Source organism: Prionailurus viverrinus, chromosome E1 (assembly GCF_022837055.1).
Source record: "Prionailurus viverrinus isolate Anna chromosome E1, UM_Priviv_1.0, whole genome shotgun sequence".
Classification (NCBI taxonomy): Eukaryota; Metazoa; Chordata; class Mammalia; order Carnivora; family Felidae; genus Prionailurus; species Prionailurus viverrinus.
Window position 1 is genome coordinate 30423221 of NC_062574.1, and position 14071 is coordinate 30437291.

Here is a 14071-nt window from a genome sequence, read left to right on the forward strand (position 1 = left end):
ACACAATTTTAGTTTTCACAAGAACTTGGGGTATGAATATGATTACCCCCACTCTAGGGATGAGAAAAATCAAGGCTTAGAGACATTAAATGACTTATGGGGGCACAAAGCCACTAAGTGCTGGAGTCCTACCTACTCCGTCTCCAATGCAAGTGTTCTTTCTATTACGTGATAATTTCTCCCGAGAACCCTGGGGGAAGGAGGCTGCAGTATCCTGAATTACATAAAAAGGAAAACAATGTAAAGATATTTTAAAAAGGATATGTACACTCCCATGGCTGAGCACCATTAAAAAATATATAGCTTATGAAGCACAAATTTTCCTCCAACATTTTATTATGAAAATTTTAAAATATACAGAAAAGTTGAAAGGATTGTATAGTGAACACCCATCAACCCACGACCTAGATTCTACGGTTTTTGCTTTATCAAGATTGGTCTTTTTTTTTTTTTTAAGGTAAAATTCAGACTATGTAAACACTAGCAATTATAAGTATAATAACAAGTCTACAAATGAGTATAAAAATGTAAATAGTCTACCATAAGTTCTGTAAGGTCAAGAGCCATGTTTGTTCATTTATCTCTGTATAACCAATGCCCAGCTTGGCTCTCGGCACAGAGTTGCCCCTTGATAAATCTTTACTGAGTGAATGAATAACATAATCTCAGTGAGTAAAAATGGGCTTCAGCTAAAGAAGCTAGTATAGTATGCTCTCTGATAAATGAATAATAGAGGAGAAAACGTTATATAGATGGAAGGAGCCACAATTCATTGGGGATCAGTATATCAAAGGAGCATCAGTTTGGTGAAGGCAAGAATAAACTGAAGCTAGTTTTTCTGCATTTCCTGAAATTTCAACTACAACAGGATGTGGAGGCTAAAACTAACATGATAAAACTCAAGAGAGGTGAGTAGGAAGTCTCTCGTTTAGGTGAAATGATCAATTATACAAGTAGAGGATGGGGCAACTGTTGCTTGACAGAGTTTACATATTTAAAATTTGCAAGGAAGGTGGAAAGGGATTTGATTATTCTGAGCTAACAGTATAAATATGTGGTTAAAAAACGATCTGCCACACAGCATGAACTGGTCAGGGGGTGGGGGAGCACGGATTACAAGAATAATCCCACTGTATTCTGAGCATCCCTCTCAACATTGGGAGTTATTAAATAAAATAATGTGTCTATAGGAATAGAGGAGGTGGTTTTTTTGGTGAGAAGGGTTCAGAAAATTCTTGTAGATTAGAATCATCAAAGGAACTGCGGATGTAACATGCAGCATTAATGTCCATTGTTAACACTGCTGTATGTTACGGAGGGGGGGTTGTTGCAGGAGTGGATCCTGATAGTTCTCACCCCAAGGAGAAACTTTTTTTCTCTTCTATGTATTGTATCTATGCAGGATGATGGCTGTTGGCTGAACCTGTTGTAGTAATCATTTTGCAATCTATGTAAATCAAACCATCACACTGCACACCTTAAACTTATATGGTGATGTATGTCTATTGTTTCTCAAAAAACTGGGAGAAAAAGGATTTGAGATGTCTAGACCAAGGAGGGAGAAAATGGTGATGCTCTTCAAGTATCTGAAGGAATGATAAAAAAAGGAAGGAGAAATAATGGTTTCAGATGGCAGCTAAGCCATCTGAAAAATATATACTCATATATTTATGCATATAATATACACATAGTCATATATTTTTTAAATATGCAAAATATATACACATAAATACATGCATCAGAATTAAAACAAAAAGACTGAAACATAAGAACTATTACACTCATGACCCAGAAGTAAAGAGAAAATAGAGATAAAATTGCAGAGAAATGTGGAGATCAGAGCTCACGGGAAGAAAGCAGTTGTCAAGGATGAGGACAACAGGATGATCCACATTCAGAGATGGTCTCCCTCTGGTATTTTCCATGAAAGGAGGAGGACAGCCAGGCTGATTAGCCACCATCTACCCCACCCCCACTCCCTACACACACATACCCCAGAAATGGAGGAATCTGCCTTGAGATAAGAAAGGTGAATGTGAGGGCTTAAGACAGACAGATAGGACAGCTCCTAGGTGTTGCTGCTTCAGGAGACCATCCCTGGGGACCATGGGCCCTACCACTTCCACTGGAAACTGGGTGGAGAGAGGGCCATAGCTATAGCTCACACACTGCCTCTCAAGCAAGCAGAAAGCTGAATTTGCAATATCAACCTCATAAAATGAATAAAAACCAAATATCCAAGAAAAGTTTAGAGCAGAAATAAATAAAACATATACCCGAAGACACAGAGTTAATGAAGCAATTATAACAGGGCTTGGGAAAGACTAGATATGTTCTTTATTATTTCTGAGAGCAAAGCTAAGGCCAGTAGATGAAAGTAGCATAAAGTCAGACTTCAGCGCAGTGTGAAATAAGAACTTTTCAAAAAATTGTGTTCATCCAACAATGAACTTCAATACAGCACATACAGCTCTAGCCTTGACTCCAACCTATATGGCATTTTTATCAAATGCTTAGAGGCATAGAAAGATGCATTATCAAAACAGAGTAACTTAGCTTTAAAAAAAAAAAAAAAAAAAGGTTAGCCAACAGACTAAAATTAACTGGCCCAGATCCCAGAGAACAGGAATAAATAACCTATAATCACTGGGCCTGGCATATAGTAGCCTACAATAAGCATTTGTCAAATAAACTTAAGCACTATCAGGGCAAATATACGTCCACCTTCTTCAGACATGAATAAGTGCTCATATTTAGATACAGTGGGTGTTGACTAAACTTTCATTCTACTATAAAAGCCAGCTAATAAATAAATACATAATGTAAGTAGTCATAACTTCCATGAATAAAAATACAGTAAGGGTAAGGGGATAGAGAATAACGTGTGATTAATTTTGTTTGGTTTGTTTTGTTTTGCAGGCGAGAGACTACTTTAAGGAAGGAGACATCTGAGCAGAGACCTACATAAAGTGAGGCAGTGTGTTAGTTACAAATTAACCCAGAACCTACTGGCTTAAAACAAAACCTTTACTATCTCAGTGTTTCAAAGTGCCTGCAGCGGGGCATGGTTTAGCTGGTTCCAGTGTCTCTGGCTCAGCATCTCCTACAAGGCTGCAACCAAGATGTCCTCTGGAAATGCAGTCACAGGAAAGCCCAACAGGGAAGGATCTGCCTCCAGTCTCACTCAGAAGGTTGTTGGTAGGATTCTGTTCCTCCCAGGCTGTTGGACTAAGTGTCTCAGTTCTGAGTGGCTGTTGGCCGAGAGCCTGTTTTCGGTTCTTTGTCATACCAGCATCTCTATAGGGCAGCTCACAAATGGCAACTTGCTTCATCAGAACAAGTAGGCAAGAGCCAGAGAGAATAAGCAAGAATGAAGTCAGTCTTTTATAACCTAATCTCTATGGGTCACAGTCTTATAACCTAATTCCTATGTGACATCCCATCACTGTTGCTACTCTTTAAAGAAAGTCTTCTAACATGCGGATGGCCAACAGGCACATGAAAAGATGTTCAGCGTCGCTCCTTATCAGGGAAATACAAATCAAAACCACACTCAGGTATCACCTCACGCCAGTCAGAGTGACCAAAATGAACAAATCCGGAGACTATAGATGCTGGAGAGGATGTGGAGAAACGGGAACCCTCTTGCACTGTTGGTGGGAATGCAAATTGGTGCAGCCGCTCTGGAAAGCAGTGTGGAGGTTCCTCAGAAAATTAAAAATAGACCTACCCTATGACCCAGCAATAGCACTGCTAGGAATTTATCCAAGGGATACAGGAGCACTGATGCATAGGGCCACGTGTACCCCAATGTTCATAGCAGCACTCTCAACAATAGCCAAATTATGGAAAGAGCCTAAATGTCCATCAACTGATGAATGGATAAAGAAATTGTGGTTTATATACACAATGGAATATTACGTGGCAATGAGAAAAAATGAAATATGGCCTTTCGTAGCAACGTGGATGGAACTGGAGAGTGTGATGCTAAGTGAAATAAGCCATACAGAGAAAGACAGATACCATATGGTTTCACTCTTATGTGGATCCTGAGAAACTTCACAGGAGCCCATGGGGGAGGGGAAGGAAAAAAAAAAAAAAAGAGGTTAGAATGGGAGAGAGCCAAAGCATAAGAGACTTAAAAACTGAGAACAAACTGAGGGTTGATGGGGGGTGGGAGGGAGGAGAGGGTGGGTGATGGGTATTGAGGAGGGCACCTTTTGGGATGAGCACTGGGTGTTGTATGGAAACCAATTTGTCAATAAATTTCATAAAAAAAAAAATAATAAAAAAAAAAATAAAGAAAGTCTTCTATTCTATTCTATTCTATTCTATTCTATTCTATTCTTTAGAAGCAAGTCTTTAGGTCCAGGTCACATACAGTATGTGTGGTGGGGGCGGGGGGGGGGGGCGGGAAGTGAGGATTACACAAGGGTGTGAATATCAGGAGGTAGGGATCATTGGCAGCCATATCAGAAAGCTTCCCCATTGGCAGAGCACTATATACAGATCTGGGGGAATAGCATTCTAGATGTTGGGAACAGCAATGCAAAGACCAAGGCAAGTTTGAGGTACAGAGAGAAGTTTGAGGTACAGACACATAAGAAAAGGAGGTGGAGTTTGAAAAGTAGGCAGGGGCCAGATCCTAGGTCACATGGAACTGTTCAGGTCTTCTTAGTTTGGTTTTGATTATGAGGTATGAAGAAAATTCCTTGGAGGGATTGAACAAAAGAAGTTAAACCAAACTTTCTTTTATGTAATTATAGTGATAGTAAATGGTACATTCTATTCATTTATTTCTTTGAGTTTATTCTTTTTTTTTCTTTGAGTTTATTCTTAATAAAGGGGGGAGCTGGCAATTCCATGCCAATTGTTCTCTATATTAAAAAATTATTTTATTTTATTCATTCCTACCACCCTGAATGTAACAAGCTAGTGATCTATAAGATGATTCAGAATCATAGATTTTTTTTTTAGCAACTGAGCTCCACTATGTTGCATTTGGGAAAGAAGGGCTCGTTAATTTGTGGTTATTATTTATTATTATTCACTGCAATCAACAGAGCTTGTCCCACCCAGATCAACCTCAAGCAAAAGTCAGGGAAAACAAGGAGCTGGATGAGGAGCCATACAGTGAGCATGCTCCTGGTTGTGTCTGTGGAGCCACTGGAGAAGTTCACCCCGTAGCCCATGGATATTCAGGGAATGGAGGGTCTAGTTCCTCTCAGAGAATAAACACACGTAAATTGCTGATTCCTTCTCCCCAGTTATCTGGGTCACTTAATCCCAGCACAGGTCTGCCAGCTGAGCTCTTCCCTGGCCAAGCTGCTCTGCTTTGAAATTCTTCCCCAGGCTACCTCGCCCAATGATGTCAGCCGGGGTGAGCGCCTGCCAGCCCTCCCCTCTCACAAGATGATGTGCAAGGGGAAATGCACACTGTCTGTGCTCAGGAAACATCTGGTTGATCCGCCAGTCCTCAAGCGGGTCTCTGGCCGTTTTATAAGTTAGTGGAACAGAATAGGATGGGAAGACATGAGCTTCAGTGATTACCCAACCTTGACAGCAAGTTACACACTGAAATGAGATGTGAGGAAGAGGCCTCCCTGGCAGGCCCTCTCCAGGGACCCAGCACCGTCGCCACACAGTCACATTTCCTAGCTTGTAATGGAAAACAAACACTGTTTACAAGAGCTTAAAGTAGCTCAAATGGGAACATGAGCCAAGCAGTAGAATGGAGGGTGAACTTCTACATGGAAGCTTTCAGCAGTCCAGTAATTATTCAGTACCAGGCCTGAAATACAGGCTCCTGATGAGAACCATTATTCACTTTCCCTTGGAAAATGAAACACCACACTCATGACCACTTAAAAACAGATCCAGCCCCTCGTAAGCTGTTTGACATAAAACAAAAGTTGCTGTATGTCCTTCACTGAGCTCTAAGTGCTGTTTTTGTCCTGCTTGGTATCCACTGGCTTCTTCTCAGTTTCTGAACCGCTAGAGAGAAACTGGGTAAAATAGATAGAAGAAAATGGATTTGGTGTGCTGCCCCCACCCAACCTCCATACCTGTCCCTGGGGGAATACAGGTTTTCTGAATGTTCAGGATTCTGGCCTGCAAATGAAAAGTTCCTTCTCTTCTTCTGCTTTGCCGCCTGCCTCTCTCCCCTCCCCCAGTTAAACCAATAATACCTTTCCAGTGTGGACTTCCAGATAGTTGGCAGAAGTCCTTCAAGGGTGTTGGATCAAAATGGGTAGCAAAGAAGAATTTAAAAAAAATTTTTTAAGTAATTAAACAAAAAAATTAAAAACACACACACAAAATAACTGAAAAATAAAGCAATTCTAGCTTTAAAAAATTTCCAAAAATTCATTTGTTCTCCAAGTCCACTCTTTGGTAAGAAGTAAGTGGAGCACAGGATTAGCTGTAAATCTGGGGGGAGTCCATCTCTCTGGCATATCGGTCAAACTGAGATCAGAGGGCTTTAGGGTTGTTGCTACCCCATGGATTCACTCATTCCTTCAGCAGACAGTCAGATATTTTTTGTGTTCTATGTATTGAGAATATAGTTGGGAACAAGACGAGGTACCATGCTCTCTCGGAGTCTTTGTAGGTGAACAAGGATGAAATAATTTAATGTACTCAAAGTGCTAAGCCTCTGCTTGACATTTCATAAGTGGTCAATAAATGTTGGCTGTTATTAGCTATTACCCCCAATTGCCCATAGCTATCTGTCTCTCACTCTCCAGCCTCTGCTATGCCTCAGGCTATTCTTTTAGTCTGTGAAGAAAATCCTCCCCAAATTTTGCCAAATTTCTGTCCAAATTCAAGACTTATCATAAAAAAGTACGTCACATGATTATGTAGGCTGAAACGTCCCAAAAAGATTTGGGAAACTGATTTTAAGTAAACATATAAAACATAATCATTGTAGGAAAGCTCATTTATAAACTTCTGTCTTACTTAAATCTACTTAATTTACTTATTCTTAACCATTACATTTAGATTATTTGTGAAAATTTCATGAGATATTAAACAGCTAATCATTTAAGTTATCTTTCTTGCTGAAAAATTCTGTAACAGAAGTTGATATGAATTTAACATGAGCTTATATGACTTTTAGTAAACTGATAAAAGTACTATAAGTACAAATAAAAGTACTACATTTAATACTGATAACTCTAAAATTCCGGTTTTAATTAAACCAATAAATTTAAACTAGCTTTTATTTACTGAGGACTATCCTAGATCATGTGAACTTGCAAAATATTTGGGCTAGTTTCTATATTTCTCAGAGGATATTTATATAATACGTATTTGTCTTTAAGCCAATTAAATAGAACTCTTTTCAAATTAATTTTGGCAGGTTAAAAACAGAACTACCCTACAATCCAGCAATTCTACTAGGTATTTACCCAAAGGGATACATGCACCCCGATGTTTACAGCAGCATTATCTACAATAGCCAAATAGTGGAAACAGCCCAAGTGTCCACTGACTGATAAATAAACAAAGAAGATGTGATACACACACACACACACACACACACACACACACACACACTCACATACATACACATAATGGAATATTACTCACCCATTAAAAAAGAATGAAGTCTTGCCATTTGCAATGCCATGGATGAGGCCACAGAGTATTATGCTAAGTGAGGTTAGTCAGAGAAAGACATACATTATGATTTCACTCTTACGTGGAATTTAAGAAACAAAACAAATGAGCAGAAGGCAGAAAATGAGAGAGAGGAAAACAAGAAGCAGACTCAACTATAGAGAACAAACTGATGGTTACCAGAGGGGAGGTGGGTAGAAGGCTGGGTTAAACAGGTGATGGGGATTAAGGCATGCACTTGTGTCCAGCACTACATGATGTATGGAAGTGTTGAATCACTATATTGTACACCTGAAACTAATATTACACTGTATGTTAACTAACTGGAATTTAAATTAAAACTTAAAAAAAAAAACTAATTTTGGCAATACCAGTCAGAAGTACAAACCCCCTCCCCATGTACCTATAACATAAATACACAACTGTACATAAATATACAAACAGCTCAAACAGATCTTACAGCTTTCATTTTAAAATTGTAGCCATGAGACAGGTATGATAATGTAAAAGTTTATAAAAGGACACTAGTTTATAAAAGGGCAGTTGGATCGAAATTGTGTTTTTGGAAGATGGAATAAGTTCCCCCTGCTCAGATAGCTTTTTATTAATGTTTGTGGAAGAGACTTTTTAAGACTTTTCACAGAACTAGTTTTCAAAATAGCCTTTTTTTTTCCTCCCCCTGATATTCTTATATCAGGGTCCCTTGGTTCCTGGAGAAGACTACGTAAAATACATATATCTCAACAGGCACAGAAAAAAATGCAAGTTCCGTCAAAAATGACTCTTGTTCCCCAAGTCCAGAACTTTTACAAAATCTGCAAGCCTTTCTAATGATTAGAAGAGATTTGGGGACTGGAAAAATGGATAAGTGGACTCTGAACTGTTTCCAGAACCACATTTCTGGGCTTATATTCGATTTGTAAGATAAGCATAATTGCCTTTAATTTCTCAAAGAACTGAGCTGCAACCAGAATGATATGGAGACTGTCCCACCCATCCAACTACATTATCCTCAATTTGCTTCTTTACATCAGGGAGACCTTCAACTAAGATGGAAATCAGGAGATTCCTATGTTTAGATTCAGAGCCGTGTGTCTTTGGAATGCTTTAGTAAATCCTTAGACAAGGGTGCGAGATGTTTTTCTTCTTTCTGGGTCCATAGTATCATTTAGCTTAGGGGTAAGGCCTAAAACAAATTTCTTTTCAGGCTCTAAATATCAGCTTCCACTTTGGCCAACGACTGACCACAGAACTACTTTAAAAAGAAGAAAAGTGAGAAAAAAAAAAAATCTTTTTGCCTACCTTGTCAAATTTCAGCCTTGGACAAGCAATAAATTTTCCCATCATGAAGGAACAACCCCATAGGGACCACAGGCACAGATACTATGCTCCAAGACCCACAGCCACCCCCAGAGATAACCTAAAGAAAGACCATTCCCCTAAGAATTGGCAACAGTGGGTAGGATCCCAGCCACAAATGGAGAGTATCCCACATTTCTGTACAGCTATATTATCAGGGTCCCCAACCTGTTGCCAAGCCATATTCTCAGGACCCAAAATGAGACAAACAAGGAGACAATAGCTGTCCCTGGAGGGAAGGGTTTGACAATCAATGAGTATACAAAAGCGTGTTCACCAGTCACAATGCAAAGACCTCACTCTTAACAAATGTTTTTTTGCCTGCCAATCTGAATTTAGAAGGGTAGGGACAACATGAAACTTTACCTTTTTCTCTCAGCCAGGCCCCACAGACAGAGATGGAAACGGCAAAGCTAATTTTGGTTAAGAATTCTTACCTTTCACAGGCTTCTGCCAGTTTCCTCAGGATCCCATCCGCAGGCCCTGGAGTGTGTGGCGTGTCCCAGAGGGTCACACTCTGGCCACCTGAAACTTTAGAGGAGGAAAAACAGTTTTCCCCCTACCCCTATGGTGAGTGCTTGGCTCTAGGGCACCTCCTGAATGGATGAGCTTTATGTCGAAGTTCTCCACTGCGGCCACAGGAATTCAAGATTACCTTTGGTAAGGCTAACCTGCTTGCTCAGGCTTAAAACAACATTTCATTCACCTGAGGCCACACACTGGCCCCGCTCCGCCCCCACCCGGTTCGGTTTCTAAGCCGGACCAAGTCCGCCTCCCCCGGTCCGCCCCCACCCGGCCCGGTTTCTAAGTGGGACCCGATCCGCCCTCACCCGGTTCAGTTTCTAAGCGGGACCAAGTCCGCCTCCGCCCCGTCTGCCCCCACCCGGTCAGGTTTCTTAGCAGGACCCGGCCCGGTTTCTAAGTGGGACCCGATTTGCCCCCACCCGGTCTGCTTTCTAAGCGGGACCGAGTCCTCCTCCGCCCGGTCCGCCCCCACCCGGTCCCGTTTCTAAGCAGGACCCAGTTTCTAAGCGGGACCCAGTCCATGGGCACCCAGTCCGGTTTCGAAGCGGGCCCCTCTACGTCCCCCCCCCCCCCCACGGTCCGGTTTCCAAGCAGGACCCAGTCCGCACACACCCGGTCCCGTTTCTAAGTGGGACCCAGTTCAGCCCCAGAGCCTTCCGGTTTCTAAGACGGAAGTAGGCCGCTTCGACCTGGTCCGCGTGCTAAGCGTGGCCCAGTCTCCTCACAGCCAGCCACCCATGGTTCTATGTTGGACCCAGCCGGCCCCTAGTCTGTTTTAGTTTCTAAGTCATACCCATGCCCACCCTGTGCCTCGTCCAGTTTCTAAATTGGGCCCAATCTGACTCAGCCGGTGTCCGGACTCAGTCCGGAGAGAGAAATGCTCGAGTCAAATCTGAAACACCTCCCTTGAGAGCTGCAGAGCTAGCATCCAACAGGGACGTACAGCCTCCAGAGGCAGCGGGAAAGCAGAAGCTCAGGGGGTTCAGCAGGTAGGTCCTGGTGGCTCCTTGCCCCTGGGGGCTCCTGGGGGTCTCCTTTTGTTTCCTCTTCTGACCAGAGCTGATAAAAGATCGACTGAGGCATGGTAGAACTTTTAAGAGCGTATGTGAACAAAACTCGATTCAAATCGGGCAGCATCCAGTCTAACAGATTGAAAGGAGCTCCGAGGAGCTGTACAAAATAAAAGGAAGAAGGGAGTGAGAACGCGAGAATTATGCTAGACGACAGAGCAGCGCAGTTATTGCAAGGTCACTTTCCTTTAGGGGATGGCACGGGTTTGTCAGGCAGATTACCTAACTAGGATTGATCAGGTGATTCCTGATTGACAGGTCTAAGACTCCATTTGTGGGTGAGCCATAGCTGTAATTAAGTTAAATCTTCACTGGGGGAGTGGGGCTTGGTGTAAGCAATTCGATTTTGGACCTGTTGTCTTAACCGCAGTTTGCCACGAAGTCCTAAAATACTACATGTTTTCCTTCCATGTGCTGGTGATCCCATTGTCATTATCATAAACTGTGCACCTATTTCAGTCCTCTCCAGACTGCTGTGTCCCCAGTGGAAGAATCTGTTCCACCTTTATGAATTCCTCTGCCTAGCATCCAACCTGGCTTATCGTGTTAATGCCACTTAGTTGTTCCGTTTTTCTGTCTTATGAAGTGGAGTACATATAATGTGTATCCACACAGACACATACAAAAACATACAAGTAGATTAGCAATATAAATAATTTTTCTGAAGCCCTCCTGTCTTGTTAGCTCTAAACTCTGAGAACCTACACAAACAATGTTCCTGTCTTCTCACGAGGAAGAGGAGTGTAGAAAAAGAAACTTTGGAGAAAGCAGACCTGCTTACCTTTTTTATGCCTTTCTGTTTGCTCTCCCACCTCCGGATCCCGACAGTTCTGCTCGTGTGGGCTGTGTGATGCACCCATTGGAGGGTGTGGGGTACACCAGCATGGACCATGAGGTTCTCTGCCTCTCTTTTTCTGGTTAGACTTCAGAGGCTGATGCTCCACTTCGGAAACTAGATTTGGGTGTGAGCCACTGTGCCTTCTACCTGACAGTAGAGAGGATTCCAAGTGACAAGGCTTAAAGCACCTTGGAGAGTACCCCCTTGACAGTGTTGGACGGACTGTTCCATGTGGTGCAGAAGGAACCATGGAGGGGGGAGGGAATGAGCAGCTGTTAAGAATGATTAAACTTGGGGTGCCTGCGTGGCTCAGTCGGTTGAGCATCCAACTTTGGCTTAGGTCGTGATCTCCCGAATCATGAGTTTGAGCCCCACAACAGGCTTTCTGCTGTCAGCGAAGAGCCAGCTTCCGATTCTGTGTCTCCTTCTCTCTCTGTCCTTGTCCTGCTCACGCACTCTCTCTCTCTCTCTCTCTCTCTCTCTCTCAAAAATAAGTAAACACTTTTTTTTATTTATTTTTGGGACAGAGAGAGACAGAGCATGAACGGGGGAGGGGCAGAGAGAGAGGGAGACACAGAATCGGAAACAGGCTCCAGGCTCCGAGCCATCAGCCCAGAGCCCGACGCGGGGCTCGAACTCACGGACCGCGAGATCGTGACCTGGCTGAAGTCGGACGCTTAACCGACTGCGCCACCCAGGCGCCCCTTCTTTTTTTAATTTTTTTTTTCTCAACTTTTTTTTATTTATTTTTGGGACAGAGAGAGACAGAGCATGAACGGGGGAGGGGCAGAGAGAGAGGGAGACACAGAATCGGAAAAAAATAAGTAAACATTTAAAAAAAAAAAGAATGATTAAACTCATCAGGTCACTGCTGATTTTAGGTCAGCCTAAAATACTTCAAAGCTTATTGGTGTTCTGGGTATAGAGTCCAAAATCCTTGCCATGGCTCTCACGATCACCCACGGTGTAACTGTCTGCTTCTTCAGCCACATGTGAGATGCCTCTCCTTCCTTCCCATTGCCCCAGCCATACTGGCCTTGGTATTTCCTCAGATGTGATTGGCTCTCTTGCCAGAGCAGCTTTATGTAAATGGTTCCTTCCTCGCAGATCAGTTTTCTTCTCCAGCCTACAGGCAGCCCACTACAACATGTTCTTCTCTGACCCCTCAAACTCGGTTAGTGTCCCCAGTTTTACAACCGCTGGCACCCTTTACTTGCCCTTTCTCAAAACTCATCATCTTTCAACAGCTTGTCCACGGTGTGTTCTTCACTAGACCACGAGCTCCGTGAGGGTGGACACCAAGCCTGTCTCATCCATCCCAGGATCTGCCATGTCGGTCCCCTTGCCAGGTGGACACCAGACTCAAGAAATAGCTGTTCAGTGAATGCATGTCTCAAAGCTTTTAAGTTTTAAGGATAATTCTCCGAGCCAACTGCGTGATGATACTGGAAACATAAGAACTGAACGGGGTCTTCCTGCTCTGTGTCTCCCAAATCCAGCTGGGAAGCAGGAGGTTTGAAGGACAAGCATTATAGATGGGGACTCTGGGTGAAGAACCTCAGCCAGGGAGCCAGGCCAGGACTGTCATTGTGAAATAGGAACATGTTCATGGGAGGTGACCCTTTGCTGGAACCCATCAATTCCAATGTGGTCGATAGCTTTGGATTGTTATGCAATGTGACTAATTCACCTGTGGAAAAAATTTAGCTCCAACAGTAGTGCTATTTTTTGTTTTTCATTAAAACCCTGATATCCTGACTAATCCCAACTGGACTGTGTCCAGACTGTACCATTTCTGTAACATTAGAAAATAACCTGTAACCACACCAGCAAAGCCACCCCTTAAAGGACCAATGGGAACCGGAGGAATCTAGAGCCCCCTCACCACACGCACACACACAAAAAATGACTAGGGAAATAATTTGGCCTGAATTGTTGTTTAATGTAATCGAATTAGATCTCCATATCCGAATAGGCTTGGCCTTCTGAGTGTGTGTCATTTAGTCTCTCTAAATCAGTCACTCACTTGAGTGCCTACTATCTAGAACCCTAGGGGCTGGTAATCAAAGTGAAGTAACTGTTTCTATCCAGAGATCTTATTGTCCATTTGGAGAGACAGAATGGAAAAGAGTAAGTGAACCAAAGTGATAGAGGAATGACAATATATAACTTTCAAATTCCAAGCAATGCATCCAGCGTTCATAGAGAGGCATACCCTGAGGAATCGGGAGCAACCTCAAGAGCACCAGTCCTACATTTTCTGCACCTCTGGCATTTACTATTGGCTCATGGGTTCTCAGTTTTTCACAGGACCTCGTTTCAATGCCGTGTAGGACTGTCTTCTCCAAATTAGCACACATAAATGCCAAAGAGTCAAAACTCTACTAATTATCCCAAACTTTGTGACTGTTTTTTGGTACTACTTTACCTAGAAACTCCATATTCGTGTTCTCAGAGTTCTTAACAAATTATTAAACACTGTTTAAAGATGGTTTGCATGACACCATTCCATGTCGATTCTCTGCTCAAAGACTATAATCGTTGTGCCTGTGTTTCAGTGACTCTATACTTAAAATTTCAACTTGGCCCTCTGTTACAAGAGACTTTTAGATTTCACTTATCTAAAATTAAATTCCAGTTATATTACTGATAATAA

General features: G+C 42.5%; 1 protein-coding gene and 1 long non-coding RNA gene across 5 annotated transcripts in view; one reads left to right on the top strand and one right to left on the bottom strand.

Annotated features, from left to right (window-relative positions):
* LOC125151731 (putative uncharacterized protein DDB_G0294196) overlaps positions 1 to 9704 on the bottom strand; it is a 447030-nt gene extending 437326 nt beyond the window's left edge. For all 4 annotated transcript variants that reach the window (XM_047833135.1, XM_047833136.1, XM_047833137.1 and 1 more), the window contains exon 1: positions 9420 to 9704. The gene's annotated coding sequence lies outside the window, so the exon portion shown is untranslated. The remainder of the gene's footprint in view (positions 1 to 9419) is intronic.
* A 526-nt stretch (positions 9705 to 10230) lies between these two features.
* Positions 10231 to 13916, top strand: LOC125151944 (uncharacterized). The gene is made up of 2 exons (XR_007146989.1): positions 10231 to 10496; positions 12663 to 13916. It is a non-coding gene; the product is annotated as an uncharacterized LOC125151944 (long non-coding RNA).
* Positions 13917 to 14071: the final 155 nt, after the last annotated feature.